This window comes from Pelobates fuscus, chromosome 5, assembly GCF_036172605.1.
Source record: "Pelobates fuscus isolate aPelFus1 chromosome 5, aPelFus1.pri, whole genome shotgun sequence".
In the NCBI taxonomy this organism is placed as follows: domain Eukaryota; kingdom Metazoa; phylum Chordata; class Amphibia; order Anura; family Pelobatidae; genus Pelobates; species Pelobates fuscus.
The window spans coordinates 385381720-385401181 of NC_086321.1; positions in this window are offsets into that span (position 1 = coordinate 385381720).

Genomic DNA, 19462 nt, shown 5'->3' on the forward strand with positions numbered 1-19462 from the left:
GATGGGGGTAAGTTTATATGTTCATTAGTGTAGTTACCAAAACAAGAAAGCAAGAATAATTTTCTACCAGGTCTTGAAACAAGTGGCACATTCACTGTCATGAGAATAATTTATAATGACCTGATCTCTACTATTACACATTATGGAAATTGAACAATTTGGGATTTAACTTTCATCTTCAATTAATTAAATTACAAATATCATTTATTTACCTTTAAAGTTCAATTTTAATTAAAATTTCTAGGTTTTCTATTGCATTAAAACAGTTTCACTTTCTGCCTTTCGCACTGACTTAAAGTAGAATTATCCCGGGCTGGATTCTGCGTCAGGCAGACTGGGCAGACCGGCTGGATTCTGCGTCGGGCAGACTGGCTGGATTCTGCGTCAGGTAGATTGGGCAGACTGGCTGGATTCTGCATTGGGCAGACTGGCTGGATTCTGCATCGGGCAGATTAGGCAGACTGGCTGGATTCTGCGTCAGGCAGACTGGCTGGATTCTGCGTCAAGTAGATTGGGCAGACTGGCTGGATTCTGCGTTGGGCAGACTGGCTGGATTCTGCATCGGGCAGATTGGGCAGACTGGCTGGATTCTACATCGGGCAGACTGGCTGGATTCTGCGTTGGGCAGACTGGCTGGATTCTGTGTCGGCAGATTAGGCAGACTGGCTGGATTCTGCGTTGGGCAGACTGGCTGGATTCTGCGTTGGGCAGACTGGCTGGATTCTGTGTCGGGCAGATTAGGCAGACTGGCTGGATTCTGCGTTGGGCAGACTGGCTGGATTCTGCGTCGGGCAGACTGGCTGGATTCTGTGTCGGGCAGATTGGGCAGACTGGCTGGATTCTGCGTCAGGCAGATTAGGCAGACTGGCTGGATTCTGTGTCGGGCAGATTGGGCAGACTGGCTGGATTCTGCATCGGACAGACTGGCTGGATTCTGCGTCGGGCAGATTGGGCAGACTGGCTGGATTCTGCGTTGGGCAGACTGGCTGGATTCTGCGTCGGGCAGACTGGCTGGATTCTGTGTCGGGCAGATTGGGCAGGCTGTCTGGATTCTGCGTCGGGCAGACTGGCTGGATTCTGTGTCGGGCAGATTGGGCAGGCTGTCTGGATTCTGCGTCGGGCAGACTGGGCAGACTGGCTGGATTCTGGGCAGTCTGGCTGGATTCTGCGTCGGGCAGACTGGCAGATAAACTGCAGCTTCTATGAAGAAATTGAGAATGAAACAGACTGAATGAGCAGAGATTTCAAGGAAATAGGGAGACTGAATGAATAGGCATAATGTGGAATACGGTTATTAGTAAGGTGGAGCAGGAGAAAAGCATTGTGTAGTCATACTTCGACCTTCACCACAAACTGCACTGATTCTCACCTGACATCCATGCGGTTCCCTGCTGTATGATCTATGTGGTCATCTCTGGCTGTGTATTATTGTTCATCTGATTGTCTTTTATTTTCGGTAGTTTTTACATTTCTCTAAACTCAGAATTATGCACTTTCTCCAAAGTGAATTTCAGACTAATTGAACTGAAAGCTTTAGCTGAGAATTTTTCCAGTTCGACTATTTTGATGTTGTGACGAAACCAATCTCGCCACATTGCATTGGAGGAGCCTGGTTGCCCGCCTGCTGCCTCTGGACTATGGACCGGCAGCTAAAGGGTTAATTTTACTGTGCAGAAGGATTTTTTTCTGCACAGCCGTTCGGTAGAGTCTATCTACCGAACAATCAGCTTCTTTTCAGCCTCCCCAGAGCCGTGGGAAGCCGGCCGGAGTTGTTAATGGGCCACCCAGAAGCTGGCGTGTGCCTCCTATTGACCTCCCTGAAGCCGCGGTTAACCGCGGCTTAACAAGCGTGTGCCGGCAATTGACCACCCAGTAGCTGCGGTTAACCGCAGCTTAATTGATTGTTCCCGGGTGGTCGCGGTTACACCTAGCCGCCACACGATGGCGGTGTTCTGGAGCTCCCCGGGCAGCCAGCGCTTGTCTGCCCGGCTTTCCTGCACTATAAGCGGACACTTTTACGTGCAAGCACCGCTGAGCCTCCAGCCCCCTGGTTCTTATTCGGGACTTTGAATTTCTATCACAATCTATGTGAACTGTAGTAACCCAGATAGCCTGCCATGGAGCCTGTTCGTGGAATTAAAGACTTTAGCTCCATGGCAATTAAAATGTATTTGTGTGGTCTGAGTGCCATTCACCTATTAATGTGCACCTAGACCTGAGCTATCTGGGGATATGTTACATGTCTGTGTTTTGTGTATAAAATGTGTCTGTATGTATTTTAAAGTGATAGTCTGTTTCTGTGTCACCACGTGCATAATGGAGTCTGGCCTTTGTCCTGGGAGATAATTGAATTACTTCATTAATTATCTCCAGGACAGAGAGGAGGAAACCAGGATGCATTGTGGGAAAGTATTGTGGCTGTGTGTACGAAAATGATACATGTCTGTCTGCTGTTTCAGTCTTCCATCTGGTCCCCTAGGGGAGTGTCCACCAGGTGGGAGACCTGCATAAATACAGGGGCAGGTAGCCCTCAATAAACAGACCACTGCTTGACCCTCAACACGGAGCCTTGTCTCGTTCTTGGGGGGATTCACTGTATGCTGCTGGAGATTGACTGCTAGGAGTGTAAGCCGCTTGGGAGCTTTTCCTGTTCGTCTGCTAGCAGCTATTCGTGAGGTTCCAGCTGGAGTGCTACCTTATTCCCTTGTATGCAGTTCGGGAGTTTGGTGCATTCATTTATATCCGAATTCGTGAGTTTTGGTGCTTTTACAGTAGCTGTGCCTGTCTGTGAAAAGGGGATTATCGCCTAAACGGATTTTTACCCTTTTCTGCTGAAACGGTCCGTTACAGATGTAAAATTTGAAATTCCCTTAGATTTCTAACTCTCGTTAATAACCCTGGAAGTATTCTAGTGTCAGGGTACCTGTAGTCTCTACCTCTGAGAGGGGTAGAGACTTAGACGTTTCTCCTTCCAGAAGGTCTGTTTCTCCCGTTCCTCGCGGTTCCCTCGGTCGTTTACACGCCGGCCGCGAGGGAGCTACTTCCTTTTATGACGCGACGCTCAATAGCCGACGTCATGACGCTAATCCAGTCCGACCTGCCACTCAAGTCCGGAACACGAATCAGGACTCGTCGGAGGCGTGATTACTCTCTAGAGCCAGGGTATTTAATGGAGCTTTCCGCATTTGCTCATTGCCCTGTCGTGGTTCTAGCCAGTCTAGTCACACAGTGCTCTTGTATCCTGATTGTCTTTTGGTTCTGACCCGGCTTTGTTATTACTCTCCTGCTTCTCTGTTATCCTTTGACCTCGGCTTGTCTCTCGCTTACCTGTCTTCTCGTTCCCTTGACCTCGGCTTGTCTCTGACCATTCTATACGTAGTTCTTACGTTAAGTCCGGCCATTCTAAGGTCCGGTATACGTATCTCTCTACTCTTTGTACTCTGCGTGTTGGATCCCTGTCCCGATCCTGACATTACGACAGGGCCAATGGATCCTGCAGGTACAAACAGTCAGCTTGGTTCTTCTGATCCTAGGTTTGACGCCATGGAACACAGAATGGATCAGATGGCACTAGCGCTACAGGCGTTGTTATCTCCTCCTAATAATCCACCAGAGGAGATGCGTAATACTTCTATTTCTCCTGTGGGTTCAGGTCTAGAGGTAGCTACTGTAGGGGCCAAATAAGTATCCACTTCGAATTACAACCCCGCTCCTATCCTACAGATAGAGCGAAAGTGGGATTTATTATCACCTTACTCGTTGAGAAAGCTCTGAGATGGGCTAATCCGTTGTGGGAGAATGATAATCCATTAGTATACAATTATAATGCCTTTGTAGCTGCTTTTAAAATAACTTTTGACCCTCCTGGCAGAAAGGTCAATGCAGCTAGATTACTGTTGCGCCTTAGACAGGATAACCGAACACTTGTGGATTACGCACTAGAGTTCAGGTCTTTGGCGGCAGAGGTTAAGTGGAATGAACAGGCTTATATAGACGTGTTTCTAAACGGACTATCTGATGTAATACTTGACGAGGCAGCTACTAGAGAGCTTCCTGAGAATTTGGAGGATTTAATTTCGTTTATCTCTCGCATTGATGAACGTCTAAGAGAAAGGCAGAACACTCGAGATAGAACCTGTAGATCTTCTTTTAGACTAGCTCCATCTTTTCAAAGTCCTGAGGCCAAAACACCACTTTTTCCAGAACCTATGCAGATAGGCCATACTCGTCTCTCAGAAGAGGAGAGACAGTACAGGAGAAGGGAGGGATTGTGTATGTACTGTGGAGTCAGAGGTCACTTACGTTTGAATTGTCCCAATCGCCCGGGAAACGCTTGCACCTAAGTTTCTCTAGAGGACAGGCCTTGGGTGTTTCTATTTTGTCCTCTACTCATAATTACAAAGATCACAGGCTTCTATTACCCGTTTCCTTAACTTGGGAGAAGGGTACTCTAGAGACTATGGCATTGATAGACTCTGGAGCTGCTGAAAGCTTTATCGACCAAGTTTTTGTCACCAAACACGCTATCCCATCCCAGTTAAGGGACACACCCTTGGCCGTTGAGGCCATAGATGGTAGACCTTTAGTTGAGCCTGTGATTTTTCGTGAAACCATACCTCTTAATTTAACTACTGGTATCCTACACGAGGAGGAGACATCTCTATTACTCATTTCATCTCCTTCTGTTCCCATAGTCCTGGGATACTCCTGGCTTAAGAGACATAATCCTATTATTGATTGGGAATTAGGGGAGATAGTCTCATGGGGCCAGAATTGTCAGGAGAAGTGTTTAAAGAGAGTGTCACCACTTTGCACAGTTAACACACCTACTAATTCTACCGACTCTACAGAAGTACAAATACCGTCCTTGTACCTGGACTTAAGGGCGGTATTTGACAAAAGAAAAGCCGATACTTTACCTCCACATAGGTCCTTTGACTGTAAGATTAATTTACTTCCTGGTACTATGCCTCCTAGGGGTCATGTATACCCTTTGTCTACGAAAGAGAATTTAGTTCTAGAGGAGTATATTCGTGAAAACCTAGACAAGGGATTCATTAGGAGGTCCTCCTCCCCTGCTGGGGCTGGATTTTTTTTGTTAAAAAGAAGGATGGTACTTTGAGACCTTGCATTGACTACCGAGGTTTGAATAAAATAACCTTTAGAAACGCCTATCCGATTCCCTTGATCACTGAGCTCTTTGATCGATTAAAGGGTTCCAAGATCTTCACTAAGTTAGATCTCAGAGGGGCATATAACTTGGTCAGAATTCAGCAGGGACACGAGTGGATGACTGCGTTCAATACTCGTTATGGGCACTATGAGTATACAGTAATGCCCTTTGGTCTCTGTAATGCACCGGCAGTATTTCAGGACCTAATTAATGAAGTTCTCAGGGAATTTCAACATGACTGTGTTATTGTATACCTCGATGATATACTTATACATTCTAGAGAAATTGAGACTCACCACGGACAGGTCAGAAGGGTTTTGCACAAACTTCTTCAACACGGCTTGTACTGTAAATTGGAGAAATGTAGCTTTGACCAATCCCAGACAAACTTTCTTGGTTACGTAATTTCTGGGGAGGGGTTTAAGATGGATCCGGAGAAACTCCAGTCCATTTTAGATTGGCCTTTACCTAAGGGTCTCAAGGCCATTCAGAGGTTTATTGGTTTCTCCAATTACTATAGACGTTTCATTAAGGGATACTCTTCAATTATTGCTCCTATCACCAATATGACCAGACAGGGGGCTGACACTAAGAATTGGTCTACTGAAGCACTCCTTGCTTTCAAGACTCTCAAAGAACTGTTTGCTTCCGCACCAATTTTAGTTCACCCTGATACTACTCTGCCCTTCCTACTTGAAGTTGACGCTTCTGAGACGGGGATAGGTGCTATCCTGTCCCAAAGGTTAGGTGTGGATAAACCATTACATCCATGTGGGTATTTTTCCAAAGAATTGTCCGGTACTGAGAGCAGATATGACATTGGTGACAGGGAACTTCTAGCGGTTATCATGGCCTTAAAGGAGTGGAGACATTTATTGGAAGGGACCTTGCATCCTGTTACTATCTTGACGGATCATAAGAACTTGTCCTATATTGGGGAGGCTAAGCGATTATCCTCAAGGCAGGCTCGTTGGTCTATATTTCTCACTCACTTCAATTACATACTCACATATAGACCTGGTTCTAAGAATTCTAAAGCCGATGCCTTGTCTCGTCAATATGAACCTTCTGCTGTATCGGAGCCGGTTTTGTCTTCTATAGTACCCAAGTGTAATATTATCGCTAACACAACTCTCAAAATCCATTCTCCGCTGCTTGCCAAGATCATGAAGTTGCAGCATCTGGCACCTAGACAGACTCCTGCGTCAAGACACTTCGTTCCTCCTGAACTCCAACTGGAGCTCTTACAGTGTCTTCACGAGAGTAAGGTAGCTGGTCATACGGGCATTCGCAAAACATATTCCTTGATCTCTAAGGATTTCTGGTGGCCTTCTTTACGGAGGGATGTTAAGGATTTCATCGGAGCTTGTGAGGTCTGTACTAAGACCAAACTACCTCATTCGCTTCCATATGGTCTTTTACATTCCTTGGAGATTCCAGACAAACCTTGGACCTGTTTGGCTATGGACTTTATTGTAGATTTGCCTGCTTCTAAAAGACAGACTGTTATCCTCACGGTGGTTGATAGGTTTACCAAGATGGCACATTTCGTACCTTTACCTAAACTTCCGACTTCTCCTGAATTGGCGGAAATATTTGCAAGAGAAATTTTTCGCTTACATGGGATTCCTTCTGAAATTACTTCTGATAGAGGCTCCCAATTTGTTTCACGTTTCTGGAGATCATTCTGTTCTCAACTAGGCATCAAATTTAATTTTTCTTCTGCCTATCATCCTCAGTCTAACGGAGCTGCTGAACGTACCAATCAAAAAATTGAGCAATATCTGCGTTGTTTTGTTTCTGAACACCAGGACGATTGGGTTGGTCTGATTCCTTGGGCAGAGTTCGCACATAATAATCTCGTTTGCGATTCAACTCACTCTAGCCCTTTTTTCATGAATTATGGCTTTCATCCTTCCATTCTTCCTTCGGTCCCCTCTTCCCAGGGGTTACCGTCGGTTGATGTTCATGTTGCCAATCTGAGGAAATTGTGGGATCAGACTCGACAAATTCTCCTACATAATTCCCTACTGTACAAAAAACACGCTGATAAACGCAGAAGGGCGGCTCCAAGTTTTGTGCCTGGGGATAGGGTATGGTTGAGCACTAGAAACATTCGTTTGAAGGTACCTTCTATGAAATTCGCTCCTCGCTACATTGGGCCCTACAGGATTCTGACTCGAATTAATCCAGTTGCGTATCGCTTAGCGCTTCCTCCTGCTTTGCGTATCCCTAATTCTCTTCATGTTTCATTGCTGAAACCGTTAATCTGTAACAGATTCTCCTCCAAGGTCTCATCTCCTCACTCTGTTCAGGTTGAGGGCCAGGAGGAGTACGAGATCAACTCCATCGTCGATTCTCGTATCTCCCGCGGGAGGGTTCAATACCTGGTGGACTGGAAAGGATATGGTCCTGAGGAGAGGACTTGGGTACCTCAGGAGGATGTCCATGCTCCTCGTCTTCGCAGGGCTTTTCACTCCCGCTTTCCGTCTCGTCCCGGTTCCTTCCGCCCGGTGGGCGTTTCTGAGAGGGGGGGTACTGTCAGGGTACCTGTAGTCTCTACCTCTGAGAGGGGTAGAGACTTAGACGTTTCTCCTTCCAGAAGGTCTGTTTCTCCCGTTCCTCGCGGTTCCCTCGGTCGTTTACACGCCGGCCGCGAGGGAGCTACTTCCTTTTATGACGCGACGCTCAATAGCCGACGTCATGACGCTAATCCAGTCCGACCTGCCACTCAAGTCCGGAACACGAATCAGGACTCGTCGGAGGCGTGATTACTCTCTAGAGCCAGGGTATTTAATGGAGCTTTCCGCATTTGCTCATTGCCCTGTCGTGGTTCTAGCCAGTCTAGTCACACAGTGCTCTTGTATCCTGATTGTCTTTTGGTTCTGACCCGGCTTTGTTATTACTCTCCTGCTTCTCTGTTATCCTTTGACCTCGGCTTGTCTCTCGCTTACCTGTCTTCTCGTTCCCTCGACCTCGGCTTGTCTCTGACCATTCTATACGTAGTTCTTACGTTAAGTCCGGCCATTCTAAGGTCCGGTATACGTATCTCTCTACTCTTTGTACTCTGCGTGTTGGATCCCTGTCCCGATCCTGACATCTAGAAATGCTATTAAGTGACTTGACCCTTTTTGGGGTTTTAGATTTTTATCGTTCTTGACTAAGATGTTCAGTTTCAATCTGTAACGGAGCTCCAACACCCAGTGTAGCGGAGAGCTGATTTCCCACAGACTATTTCTGCTGGTAATCCCAGAATGGCTCAGGAACAAGTAGTAAATCCCATAGAGTAACAGGCACAATCAGCAAAACAATCCAGTAATATCCCATCACCTTTCCCAATAACTGGACGACACACAGTATCAGGAGTAGAACTGATGTTTTATTCCACATACCCTGCTTTTAAGCATTTCTCACCTGCAAGGAAGACACCCACAATAATTAGTACAGTGGCCAATCAAATAAACCTCCCACACATCTCCTCCCCTCAGCTTAACAGATAATTAACTTATACTTTACACATTTTCCCACAATTCCTGGATGTACCCGAAATATACCAGGTACACCCCTAAATGTGGAATCCCCTGATAGCCCTGATCTGGGTGAGCAACATATTCAAAAATCACCCAGATCGGACCAGGGGTTTGGGAGTTAGGTGGAAGTGTTCATTTGACCGACCGCACAGGCAGCTGTAGCCGAAATTAGTTCCATACATTTTGGCCTTGCAGTCGGTCTCCTTTCATGAGTCAAAAGTCCTGAAAACCTTTGCCATCCAGGGCTGAGTTGGTGTTCGGATGAATCCCCTTGTTCGTGGGATTCATTTTACCGAACGGCATTTGGTTCGTGCGTTTCAGTCGGCAGTTCTGGAGCTCTGGAGGTCTTAGCGGTGTTCGCGTAGTCGAGTGCCCGATTTGGGTTCCAGACACTCGACGACCAAACACCGCTGAGCGTCCGTATGCTAAGATGGCCGCCGCCACGTGTTCGTATGCTGAAATGGCGGCCACCCAGGAACTATAGCAATGTGTTCGTGCTTTTCAATTAGAATGTAATAAAATGAATGGGGAGGTAGATTGCAGCCACACTTCACTCCAGGGTGGTCTGGTTGTTCGGTACTTAGGTTCGGATGCCGAATGAAGCAGTTTACTGAAGTCTTATAGGACTGTTTTACCGAACAACCAGACAAATGCTTAGGTACATTGTAAAACCACACGAAAGATGCTAAATAAACAGAAAATGGGATGGACAGCCAGAAGGTCTCTGTTACACCCAGCATAGGTATGTCTGCTGTATAATTCTTGTAGCTGAAGAAGCAGTAAAATATCCGACAAAATCCCCTAGTAACTAGACGACACACAGTTCTGGGAGTCAACTGCGCTTTATTTGGCCACACACGGCTTTTATACACTGATCCCTATATGGGGTCTCTCACACAACATTACAGGGGTTTTCCTCCCAAGACCCTCTGGGTCTCAGAGATAATTGCTTGAGAAAACTCTATAACTCATTTATCTCTTCGATACAGAAAAATCTACAATAATTTCAAACATATTTTAAAGGGACACTATAGTCACCTAAATTACTTTAGCTAAATAAAGCAGTTTTAGTGTATAGATCATTCCCCTGCAATATCACTGTTCAATTCACTATCATTTAGGAGTTAAATCACTTTGTTTCTGTTTATGCAGCCCTAGCCACACCTCCCCTGGCTATGATTGACAGAGCCTGCATGAAAAAAAAAACTGGTTTCACTTTCAAACAGATGTAATTTACCTTAAATAATCGTGTCTCAATCTCTAAATTGAACTTTAATCACATACAGGAGGCTCTTGCAGGGTCTAGCAAGCTATTAACATAACAGGGGATAAGAAAATCTTAATTAAACAGAACTTGCAATAAAGAAAGCCTAAATAGGGCTCTCTTTACAGGAAGTGTTTATGGAAGGCTGTGCAAGTCACATGCAGGGAGGTGTGACTCGGGTTCATAAACAAAGGGATTTAACTCCTAAATGTCAGAGAATTGAGCAGTGAGGCTGCAGGGGTATGTTCTATACACCAAAACTGCTTTATTAAGCTAAAGTTGTTTAGGTGACTATAGTGTCCCTTTAATATTTTACAACCCCATGAAAGTCACATCACCGAATAGCTTGGATCTGAGCGCACACTTGTACAAAATATCACTCAGATCCCTTTGGTAGTTCGGGAATGCCATTCGAGTGAAGTTTTAAACGGTCGGCCACAAGGGCATGTCCCAAAACAGTTCCAGAGGAATTGAGGCAATGACCGGGCGGTCATCTTTCAGGGGTTCTCGCACGAACACCTATGAGGCTCCCCATGGCTGTTAGCAAACAAATGTTCCACCTGTTCGATAGTCTATGTCTCCCGAACGCTGTTCTCCTAACGGTTCGGGAAGTTGGATGAGCAGCAGTATTTGTTTACTGGGTGTTCTCGGGGTTGTGTAGATGAAAAAAGTACCATGCTGTCGACGATCATGTATCGCTGCCCACATTCGCTGCCCATGTACCGCTGTCCACATCTGGATGGCACGGGGAGAACCGTGACACTTAGCAAGCAATCTGTGGTTAACAGCCAGGGGTGGTTGGTGATTAAAAGGTGCAAACACACCACACAGATGGGGGTTAGGTAAACGAACAGGGGGAAAAAAAGTATATAAAAGGTGTCTGTTCTGCTACACAGCCAATGCAGAGTGTTCCGTTTATAACCTCTTTAGACTGGTGATTATTGACTTGTATTTAAATAATCTATCGCTGGTCAATATGAACCAGCGGAAACCGATCCATGGGTTTCCCATAGCTATTTTATCGTCATTATTCTGTCCTAACTTCTTGAAGAATACTTGTGAAATGCAACTGTTTGTGAAAGAGGTTTTGATGTAGACTCTATTATATTTATATATATATATATGTCATATCTGAGGAAAGCATCAGACTCGAAGTTGGAGATTTATGCTTAATGGAGATGAGATGGATCCAATGTAGAATAAGCTCCTATTTGCAACGTGATGTTTTAGGCTCCCATATGTGATGTTTTAGGCTCCCATATGTGATGTTTTAAGCTCCCATTTGTGATGTTTTAGGCCCCCATATGTAATGTTTTAGGCTCCCATATGTGATGTTTTAGGCTCCCATATGTGATGTTTTAGGCTCCCATATGTGATGTTTTAGGCTCCCATATGTGATGTTTTAGGCTCCCATATGTGATGTTTTAGGCTCCCATATGTAATGTTGTATGCTCCTATATGTGATGTTTTAGGCTCCCATATGTAATGTTTTAGGCTCCCATATGTAATGTTTTAGGCTCCCATATGTAATGTTTTAGGCGCCCATATGTGATGTTTTAAGCTCCCATATGTGATGTTTTAGGCTCCCATATGTGATGTTTTAGGCTCCTATATGTGATGTTTTATGCTCCTATATGTGATGTTTTATGCTCCCATATGTGATGTTTTAGGCTCCTATATGTGATGTTTTATGCTCCCATATGATGTTTTATGCTCCCATATGTGATGTTTTAGGCTCCTATATGTGATGTTTTAGGCTCCCATATGTGATGTTTTATGCTCCCATATGTGATGTTTTAGGCTCCTATATGTGATGTTTTAGGCGCCCATATGTGATGTTTTAGGCTCCCATATGTGATGTTTTAGGCTCCCATGTGTGATGTTTTAGGCGCCCATATGTGATGTTTTAGGCTCCCATATGTGATGTTTTATGCTCCCATATGTGATGTTTGGCTCCCATATGTGATGTTTTAGGCTCCCATATGTGATGTTTTATGCTCCCATATGTGATGTTTTAGGCTCCCATATGTGATGTTTTAGGCGCCCATATGTGATGTTTCAAGCTCCCATATGTGATCTTTTAGGCTCCCATATGTGATGTTTTATGCTCCCATATGTCATGTTTTAGGCTCCCATATGTGATGTTTTATGCTCCCATATGTAATGTTTTATGCTCCCATATGTGATGTTTTAGGCTCCCATATGTGATGTTTTATGCTCCCATATGTGATGTTTTAGGCTCCCATATGTGATGTATTAGGCTCCCATATGTGATGTTTTAAGCTCCCATATGTGATGTTTTAGGCTCCCATATGTGATGTTTTAGGCTCCCATATGTGATGTTTTATGCTCCCATATGTGATGTTTTAAGCTCCCATAAGTGATGTTTTATGCTCCCATATGTGATGTTTTATGCTCCCATATGTGATGTTTTAGGCTCCCATATGTGATGTTCTAGGCTCCCATATGTGATGTTTTAGGCTCCCATATGTGATGTTTTAGGCTCCCATAAGTGATGTTTTATGCTCCCATATGTGATGTTTTAAGCTCCCATATGTGATGTTTTATGCTCCCATATGTAATGTTTTAGGCTCCCATATGTAATGTTTTATGCTCCCATATGTGATGTTTTAAGCTCCCATATGTGATGTTTTAGGCTCCCATATGTGATGTTTTAAGCTCCCATATGTGATGTTTTAGGCTCCCATATGTGCTGTTTTAGGCTCCCATATGTAATGTTTTAAGCTCCCATATGTGATGTTTTAGGCTCCCATATGTAATGTTTTATGCTCCCATATGTGATGTTTTAAGCTCCCATATGTGATGTTTTAGGCTCCCATATGTGATGTTTTATGCTCCCATATGTGATGTTTTATGCTCCCATATGTGATGTTTTAGGCTCTCATATGTGATATTTTAGGCTCCCATATGTGATGTTTTAGGCTCCCATATGTGATGTTTTATGCTCCCATATGTGATGTTTTATGCTCCCATATGTGATGTTTTAAGCTCCCATATGTGATGTTTTAGGCTCCCATATGTAATGTTTTATGCTCCCATATGTGATGTTTTAAGCTCCCATATGTGATGTTTTAGGCTCCCATATGTGATGTTTTATGCTCCCATATGTGATGTTTTATGCTCCCATATGTGATGTTTTAGGCTCTCATATGTGATATTTTAGGCTCCCATATGTGATGTTTTAGGCTCCCATATGTGATGTTTTATGCTCCCATATGTGATGTTTTATGCTCCCATATGTGATGTTTTATGCTCCCATATGTGATGTTTTATGCTCCCATATGTGATGTTTTAGGCTCCCATATGTGATGTTTTAGGCTCCCATATGTGATGTTTTATGCTCCCATATGTGATGTTTTAGGCTCCCATATGTGATGTTTTATGCTCCCATATGTGATGTTTTATGCTCCCATATGTGATGTTTTAGGCTCCCATATGTGCTGTTTTAGGCTCCCATATGTGCTGTTTTATGCTCCCATATGTGATATTTTAGGCTCCCATATGTGATGTTTTAGGCTCCCATATGTGATGTTTTATGCTCCCATATGTGATGTTTTATGCTCCCATATGTGATGTTTTATGCTCCCATATGTGATGTTTTATGCTCCCATATGTGATGTTTTAGGCTCCCATATGTGATGTTTTATGCTCCCATATGTGATGTTTTAGGCTCCCATATGTGATGTTTTAGGCTCCCATATGTGATGTTTTAGGCTCCCATATGTGATGTTTTAGGCTCCCATATGTGCTGTTTTAGGCTCCCATATGTGCTGTTTTATGCTCCCATATGTGATGTTTTAGGCTCCCATATGTGATGTTTTAGGCTCCCATATGTGATGTTTTATGCTCCCATATGTGATGTTTTATGCTCCCATATGTGATATTTTAGGCTCCCATATGTGATGTTTAAGGCTCCCATATGTGATGTTTTATGCTCCCATATGTGATGTTTTATGCTCCCATATGTGATGTTTTATGCTCCCATATGTGATGTTTTAGGCTCCCATATGTGATGTTTTATGCTCCCATATGTGATGTTTAGGCTCCCATATGTGATGTTTTATGCTCCCATATGTGATGTTTTAAGCTCCCATATGTGATGTTTTAAGCTCCCATATGTGATGTTTTAGGCTCCCATATGTAATGTTTTATGCTCCCATATGTGGTTTTATGCTCCCATATGTGATGTTTTAAGCTCCCATATGTGATGTTTTAGGCTCCCATATGTGATGTTTTATGCTCCCATATGTGATGTTTTAGGCTCCCATATGTGATGTTTTATGCTCCCATATGTGATGTTTTATGCTCCCATATGTGATGTTTTATGCTCCCATATGTAATGTTTTATGCTCCCATATGTGATGTTTTATGCTCCCATATGTAATGTTTTATGCTCCCATATGTGATGTTTTATGCTCCCATATGTGATGTTTTAGGCTCCCATATGTGATGTTTTATGCTCCCATATGTAATGTTTTATGCTCCCATATGTGATGTTTTAGGCTCCCATATGTGATGTTTTATGCTCCCATATGTAATGTTTTATGCTCCCATATGTGATGTTTTATGCTCCCATATGTGATGTTTTATGCTCCCATATGTGACTTTTTATGCTCCCATATGTAATGTTTTATGCTCCCATATGTGATGTTTTATGCTCCCATATGTGATGTTTTAGGCTCCCATATGTGATGTTTTATGCTCCCATATGTAATGTTTTATGCTCCCATATGTGATGTTTTAGGCTCCCATATGTGATGTTTTATGCTCCCATATGTAATGTTTTAGGCTCCCATATGTGATGTTTTAGGCTCCCATATGTGATGTTTTATGCTCCCATATGTGATGTTTTAGGCTCCCATATGTGATGCTTTAGGCTCCCATATGTGATGTTTTATGCTCCATATGTGATGTTTTAGGCCCCCATATGTAATGTTTTAGGCTCCCATATGTGATGTTTTATGCTCCCATATGTGATGTTTTAGGCTCCCATATGTGATGTTTTATGCTCCCATATGTAATGTTTTATGCTCCCATATGTGATGTTTTAGGCTCCCATATGTGATGTTTTATGCTCCCATATGTAATGTTTTATGCTCCCATATGTGATGTTTTATGCTCCCATATGTGACTTTTTAGGCTCCCATATGTGATGTTTTATGCTCCCATATGTGACTTTTTATGCTCCCATATGTGATGTTTTAGGCTCCCATATGTGATGTTTTATGCTCCAATATGTGATGTTTTAGACTCCCATATGTGATGTTTTATGCTCCCATATGTGATGTTCTAGGCTCCCATATGTGATGTTTTAGGCTCCCATATGTGATGTTTAAGGCTCCCATATGTGATGTTTTATGCTCCCATATGTGATGTTTTATGCTCCCATATGTGATGTTTTATGCTCCCATATGTGATGTTTTAGGCTCCCATATGTGATGTTTTATGCTCCCATATGTGATGTTTTAGGCTCCCATATGTGATGTTTTATGCTCCCATATGTGATGTTTTAGGCTCCCATATGTGATGTTTTATGCTCCCATATGTGATGTTTTAGGCTCCCATATGTGATGTTTTATGCTCCCATATGTGATGTTTTATGCTCCCATATAATGTTTTAAGCTCACATATGTGATGTTTTAGGCTCCCATATGTAATGTTTTATGCTCCCATATGTGGTTTTAAGCTCCCATATGTGATGTTTTAAGCTCCCATATGTGATGTTTTAGGCTCCCATATGTAATGTTTTATGCTCCCATATGTGGTTTTATGCTCCCATATGTGATGTTTTAAGCTCCCATATGTGATGTTTTAGGCTCCCATATGTGATGTTTTATGCTCCCATATGTAATGTTTTATGCTCCCATATGTGATGTTTTATGCTCCCATATGTGATGCTTTAGGCTCCTATATGTGATGTTTTAGGCTCCCATATGTGATGCTTTAGGCTCCCATATGTGATGTTTTATGCTCCATATGTGATGTTTTATGCTCCCATATGTAATGTTTTAGGCTCCCATATGTGATGTTTTATGCTCCCATATGTGATGTTTTATGCTCCCATATGTAATGTTTTATGCTCCCATATGTGATGTTTTAGGCTCCCATATGTGATGTTTTATGCTCCCATATGTGATGTTTTAGGCTCCCATATGTGATGTTTTATGCTCCCATATGTAATGTTTTATGCTCCCATATGTGATGTTTTAGGCTCCCATATGTGATGTTTTATGCTCCCATATGTGATGTTTTATGCTCCCATATGTGACTTTTTAGGCTCCCATATGTGATGTTTTATGCTCCCATATGTGATGTTTTATGCTCCCATATGTGATGTTTTATGCTCCCATATGTGATGTTTTAGGCTCTCATATGTGATGTTTTATGCTCCCATATATGATGTTTTATGCTCCCATATGTGATGTTCTAGGCTCCCATATGTGATGTTTTAGGCTCCCATATGTAATGCTTTATGCTCCCATATGTGATGCTTTAGGCTCCCATATGTGATGTTTTATGCTCCCATATGTGATGTTTTATGCTCCCATATGTGATGTTTTAGGCTCCCATATGTAATGTTTTATGCTCCCATATGTGATGTTTTAGGCTCCCATATGTGATGTTTTATGCTCCCATATGTGATGTTTTAGGCTCCCATATGTGAGGTTTTAGGCTCCCATATGTAATGTTTTATACTCCCATATGTGATGTTTTATGCTCCCATATGTGGTTTTAAGCTCCCATATGTGATGTTCTAGGCTCCCATATGTGATGTTTTAGGCTCCCATATGTGATGCTTTAGGCTCCCATATGTGATGTTTTAGGCTCCCATATGTGATGTTTTAAGCTCCCATATGTAATGTTTTATGCTCCCATATGTGATGTTTTATGCTCCCATATGTGATGTTTTAGGCACCCATATGTGATGTTTTATGCTCCCATATGTGATGTTTTATGCTCCCATATGTGATGTTCTAGGCTCCCATATGTGATGTTTTATGCTCCCATATGTGATGTTTTATGCTCCCATATGTGATGTTCTAGGCTCCCATATGTGATGTTTTATGCTCCCATATGTGATGTTTTATGCTCCATATGTGATGTTTTATGCTCCCATATGTGATGTTCTAGGCTCCCATATGTGATGTTTTATGCTCCCATATGTGATGTTTTATGCTCCCATATGTGATGTTTTAGGCGCCCATATGTGATGTTTTAAGCTCCCATATGTGATCTTTTAGGCTCCCATATGTGATGTTTTAGGCTCCCATATGTGATGTTTTAGGCTCCCATATGTGATGTTTTATGCTCCCATATGTGATGTTTTAGGCTCCCATATGTGATGCTTTATGCTCCCATATGTGATGTTTTAGGCTCCCATATGTGATGTTTTAGGCTCCCATATGTGATGTTTTAGGCTCCCATATGTGATGTTTTATGCTCCCATATGTGATGTTTTATGCTCCCATATGTGATGTTTTATGCTCCCATATGTGATGTTTTATGCTCCCATATGTGATGTTCTAGGCTCCCATATGTGATGTTTTATGCTCCCATATGTGATGTTTTATGCTCCATATGTGATGTTTTATGCTCCCATATGTGATGTTCTAGGCTCCCATATGTGATGTTTTATGCTCCCATATGTGATGTTTTATGCTCCCATATGTGATGTTTTAGGCGCCTATATGTGATGTTTTAAGCTCCCATATGTGATCTTTTAGGCTCCCATATGTGATGTTTTAGGCTCCCATATGTGATGTTTTAGGCTCCCATATGTGATGTTTTATGCTCCCATATGTGATGTTTTAGGCTCCCATATGTGATGCTTTATGCTCCCATATGTGATGTTTTAGGCTCCCATATGTGATGTTTTAGGCTCCCATATGTGATGTTTTAGGCTCCCATATGTGATGTTTTATGCTCCCATATGTGATGTTTTATGCTCCCATATGTGATGTTTTATGCTCCCATATGTGATGTTTTAGGCTCCCATATGTGATGCTTTAGGCTCCCATATGTGATGCTTTATGCTCCCATATGTGATGTTTTATGCTCCCATATGTGATGTTTTAGGCTCCCATATGTGATGTTTTATGCTCCCATGTGTAATGTTTTAGCAATACATTTTATATTTTTACTGATTATTGCTTTCCTAGAATTTAGCTTATTGGATTTGATGCCATCTCCTTACAGAATTCTTGCAGCAGACTAAACCAGTCCTTCCGCAGTAGATGTTATGTTTGTATCTCAGAACACAGTTAGTAAAAGGAATGTAAGCCGTGGGCTCTGTGGTTTCTATATACACCACAAACACCCATACGAACTGTCAGTTCACCAACACCCCGTGCCCAGGCTTGCAAACTGAGCGTTCACAGACTCTTTTGTGACAAAAAGTGGGGTGATTAATCAGGTGCCTGGGCAATCAAAATGCATATTTTCTAATCTGTTCAGAAACAGATAAAAAACATTTATTCATTAGGCTGGCATGAGAACTAACAAACCTTGCCTACGGAGATCCAAATTATGACCAGCTACCCTTAAATATTAATTCTAAGAAACGAAAATAGTTAACCTACCGTGCTTTTAATGTGAATTTGGTCTTCATATAAGTATTCGGATACAGAATATTGCCAAAAGAGCAAGAATGGGGAAGCCTTGTAGAGTACAAATATTCCTTATTCCGCAATTAGGGCCATATGTACCAAGGCAGGAGGACAATTGCTATTAAAAATACCAAATGGGAAAGCAACCGAACTCATGTAGCCCAGGGTGGGACTTCTTTAACCTTAATGCATGTGTCCCTTAAAAGCTGTTAAAAGTAGGGGTGTCCAACTGTACCACGTAGATTTCACTGGACTACAAATACCAGAATTATGTGCAAGCCTATGGCTGTCTGAGAATGTGAGAGTTGTAGCCTGAGGACCTCTGGGTGCAATTTAGATTCTAAATGTGGAGCTTTAATAAAACCAATTACATATAGGTTACCTGGATCTATATACAAAGTATCCGAAAACAGTTAATTTCCATAAATTAATGGCGCTTATGGGTGGAACCAACACATTTTGAGTTATTAATTTTTTTTTGTCATTCTTTTTTACCACATTTTCAGATAGGATTAAAAGCAGATCACTGATTAGCTCAACAAGAGGACACCAAGTAGGAAACAAATTTGACCGAATCCTTGGAGGCAGCCCAGAGTCATAAGTTTGACACAACGTGTGTTAAAAGTTTCAAAACAATTTCTCCAAACATTCAGATGGAATGTCTGTAAAGGACAACCCAAATCTAGAAAACTGCAGGCCAAGTTACAAGCAGGCTGGAAAGATTGACCAGAGCAATCCTGGTCGCAATTAACCAAAAAATGTTTTCGCACCCCTGTTTATTGATGTTACGATAATATATGATCTTTGACATTGTTAAGATGGTTTGAACAAGAGCAACTCTATCGTGAAACTGAAAGTTATCACCCAG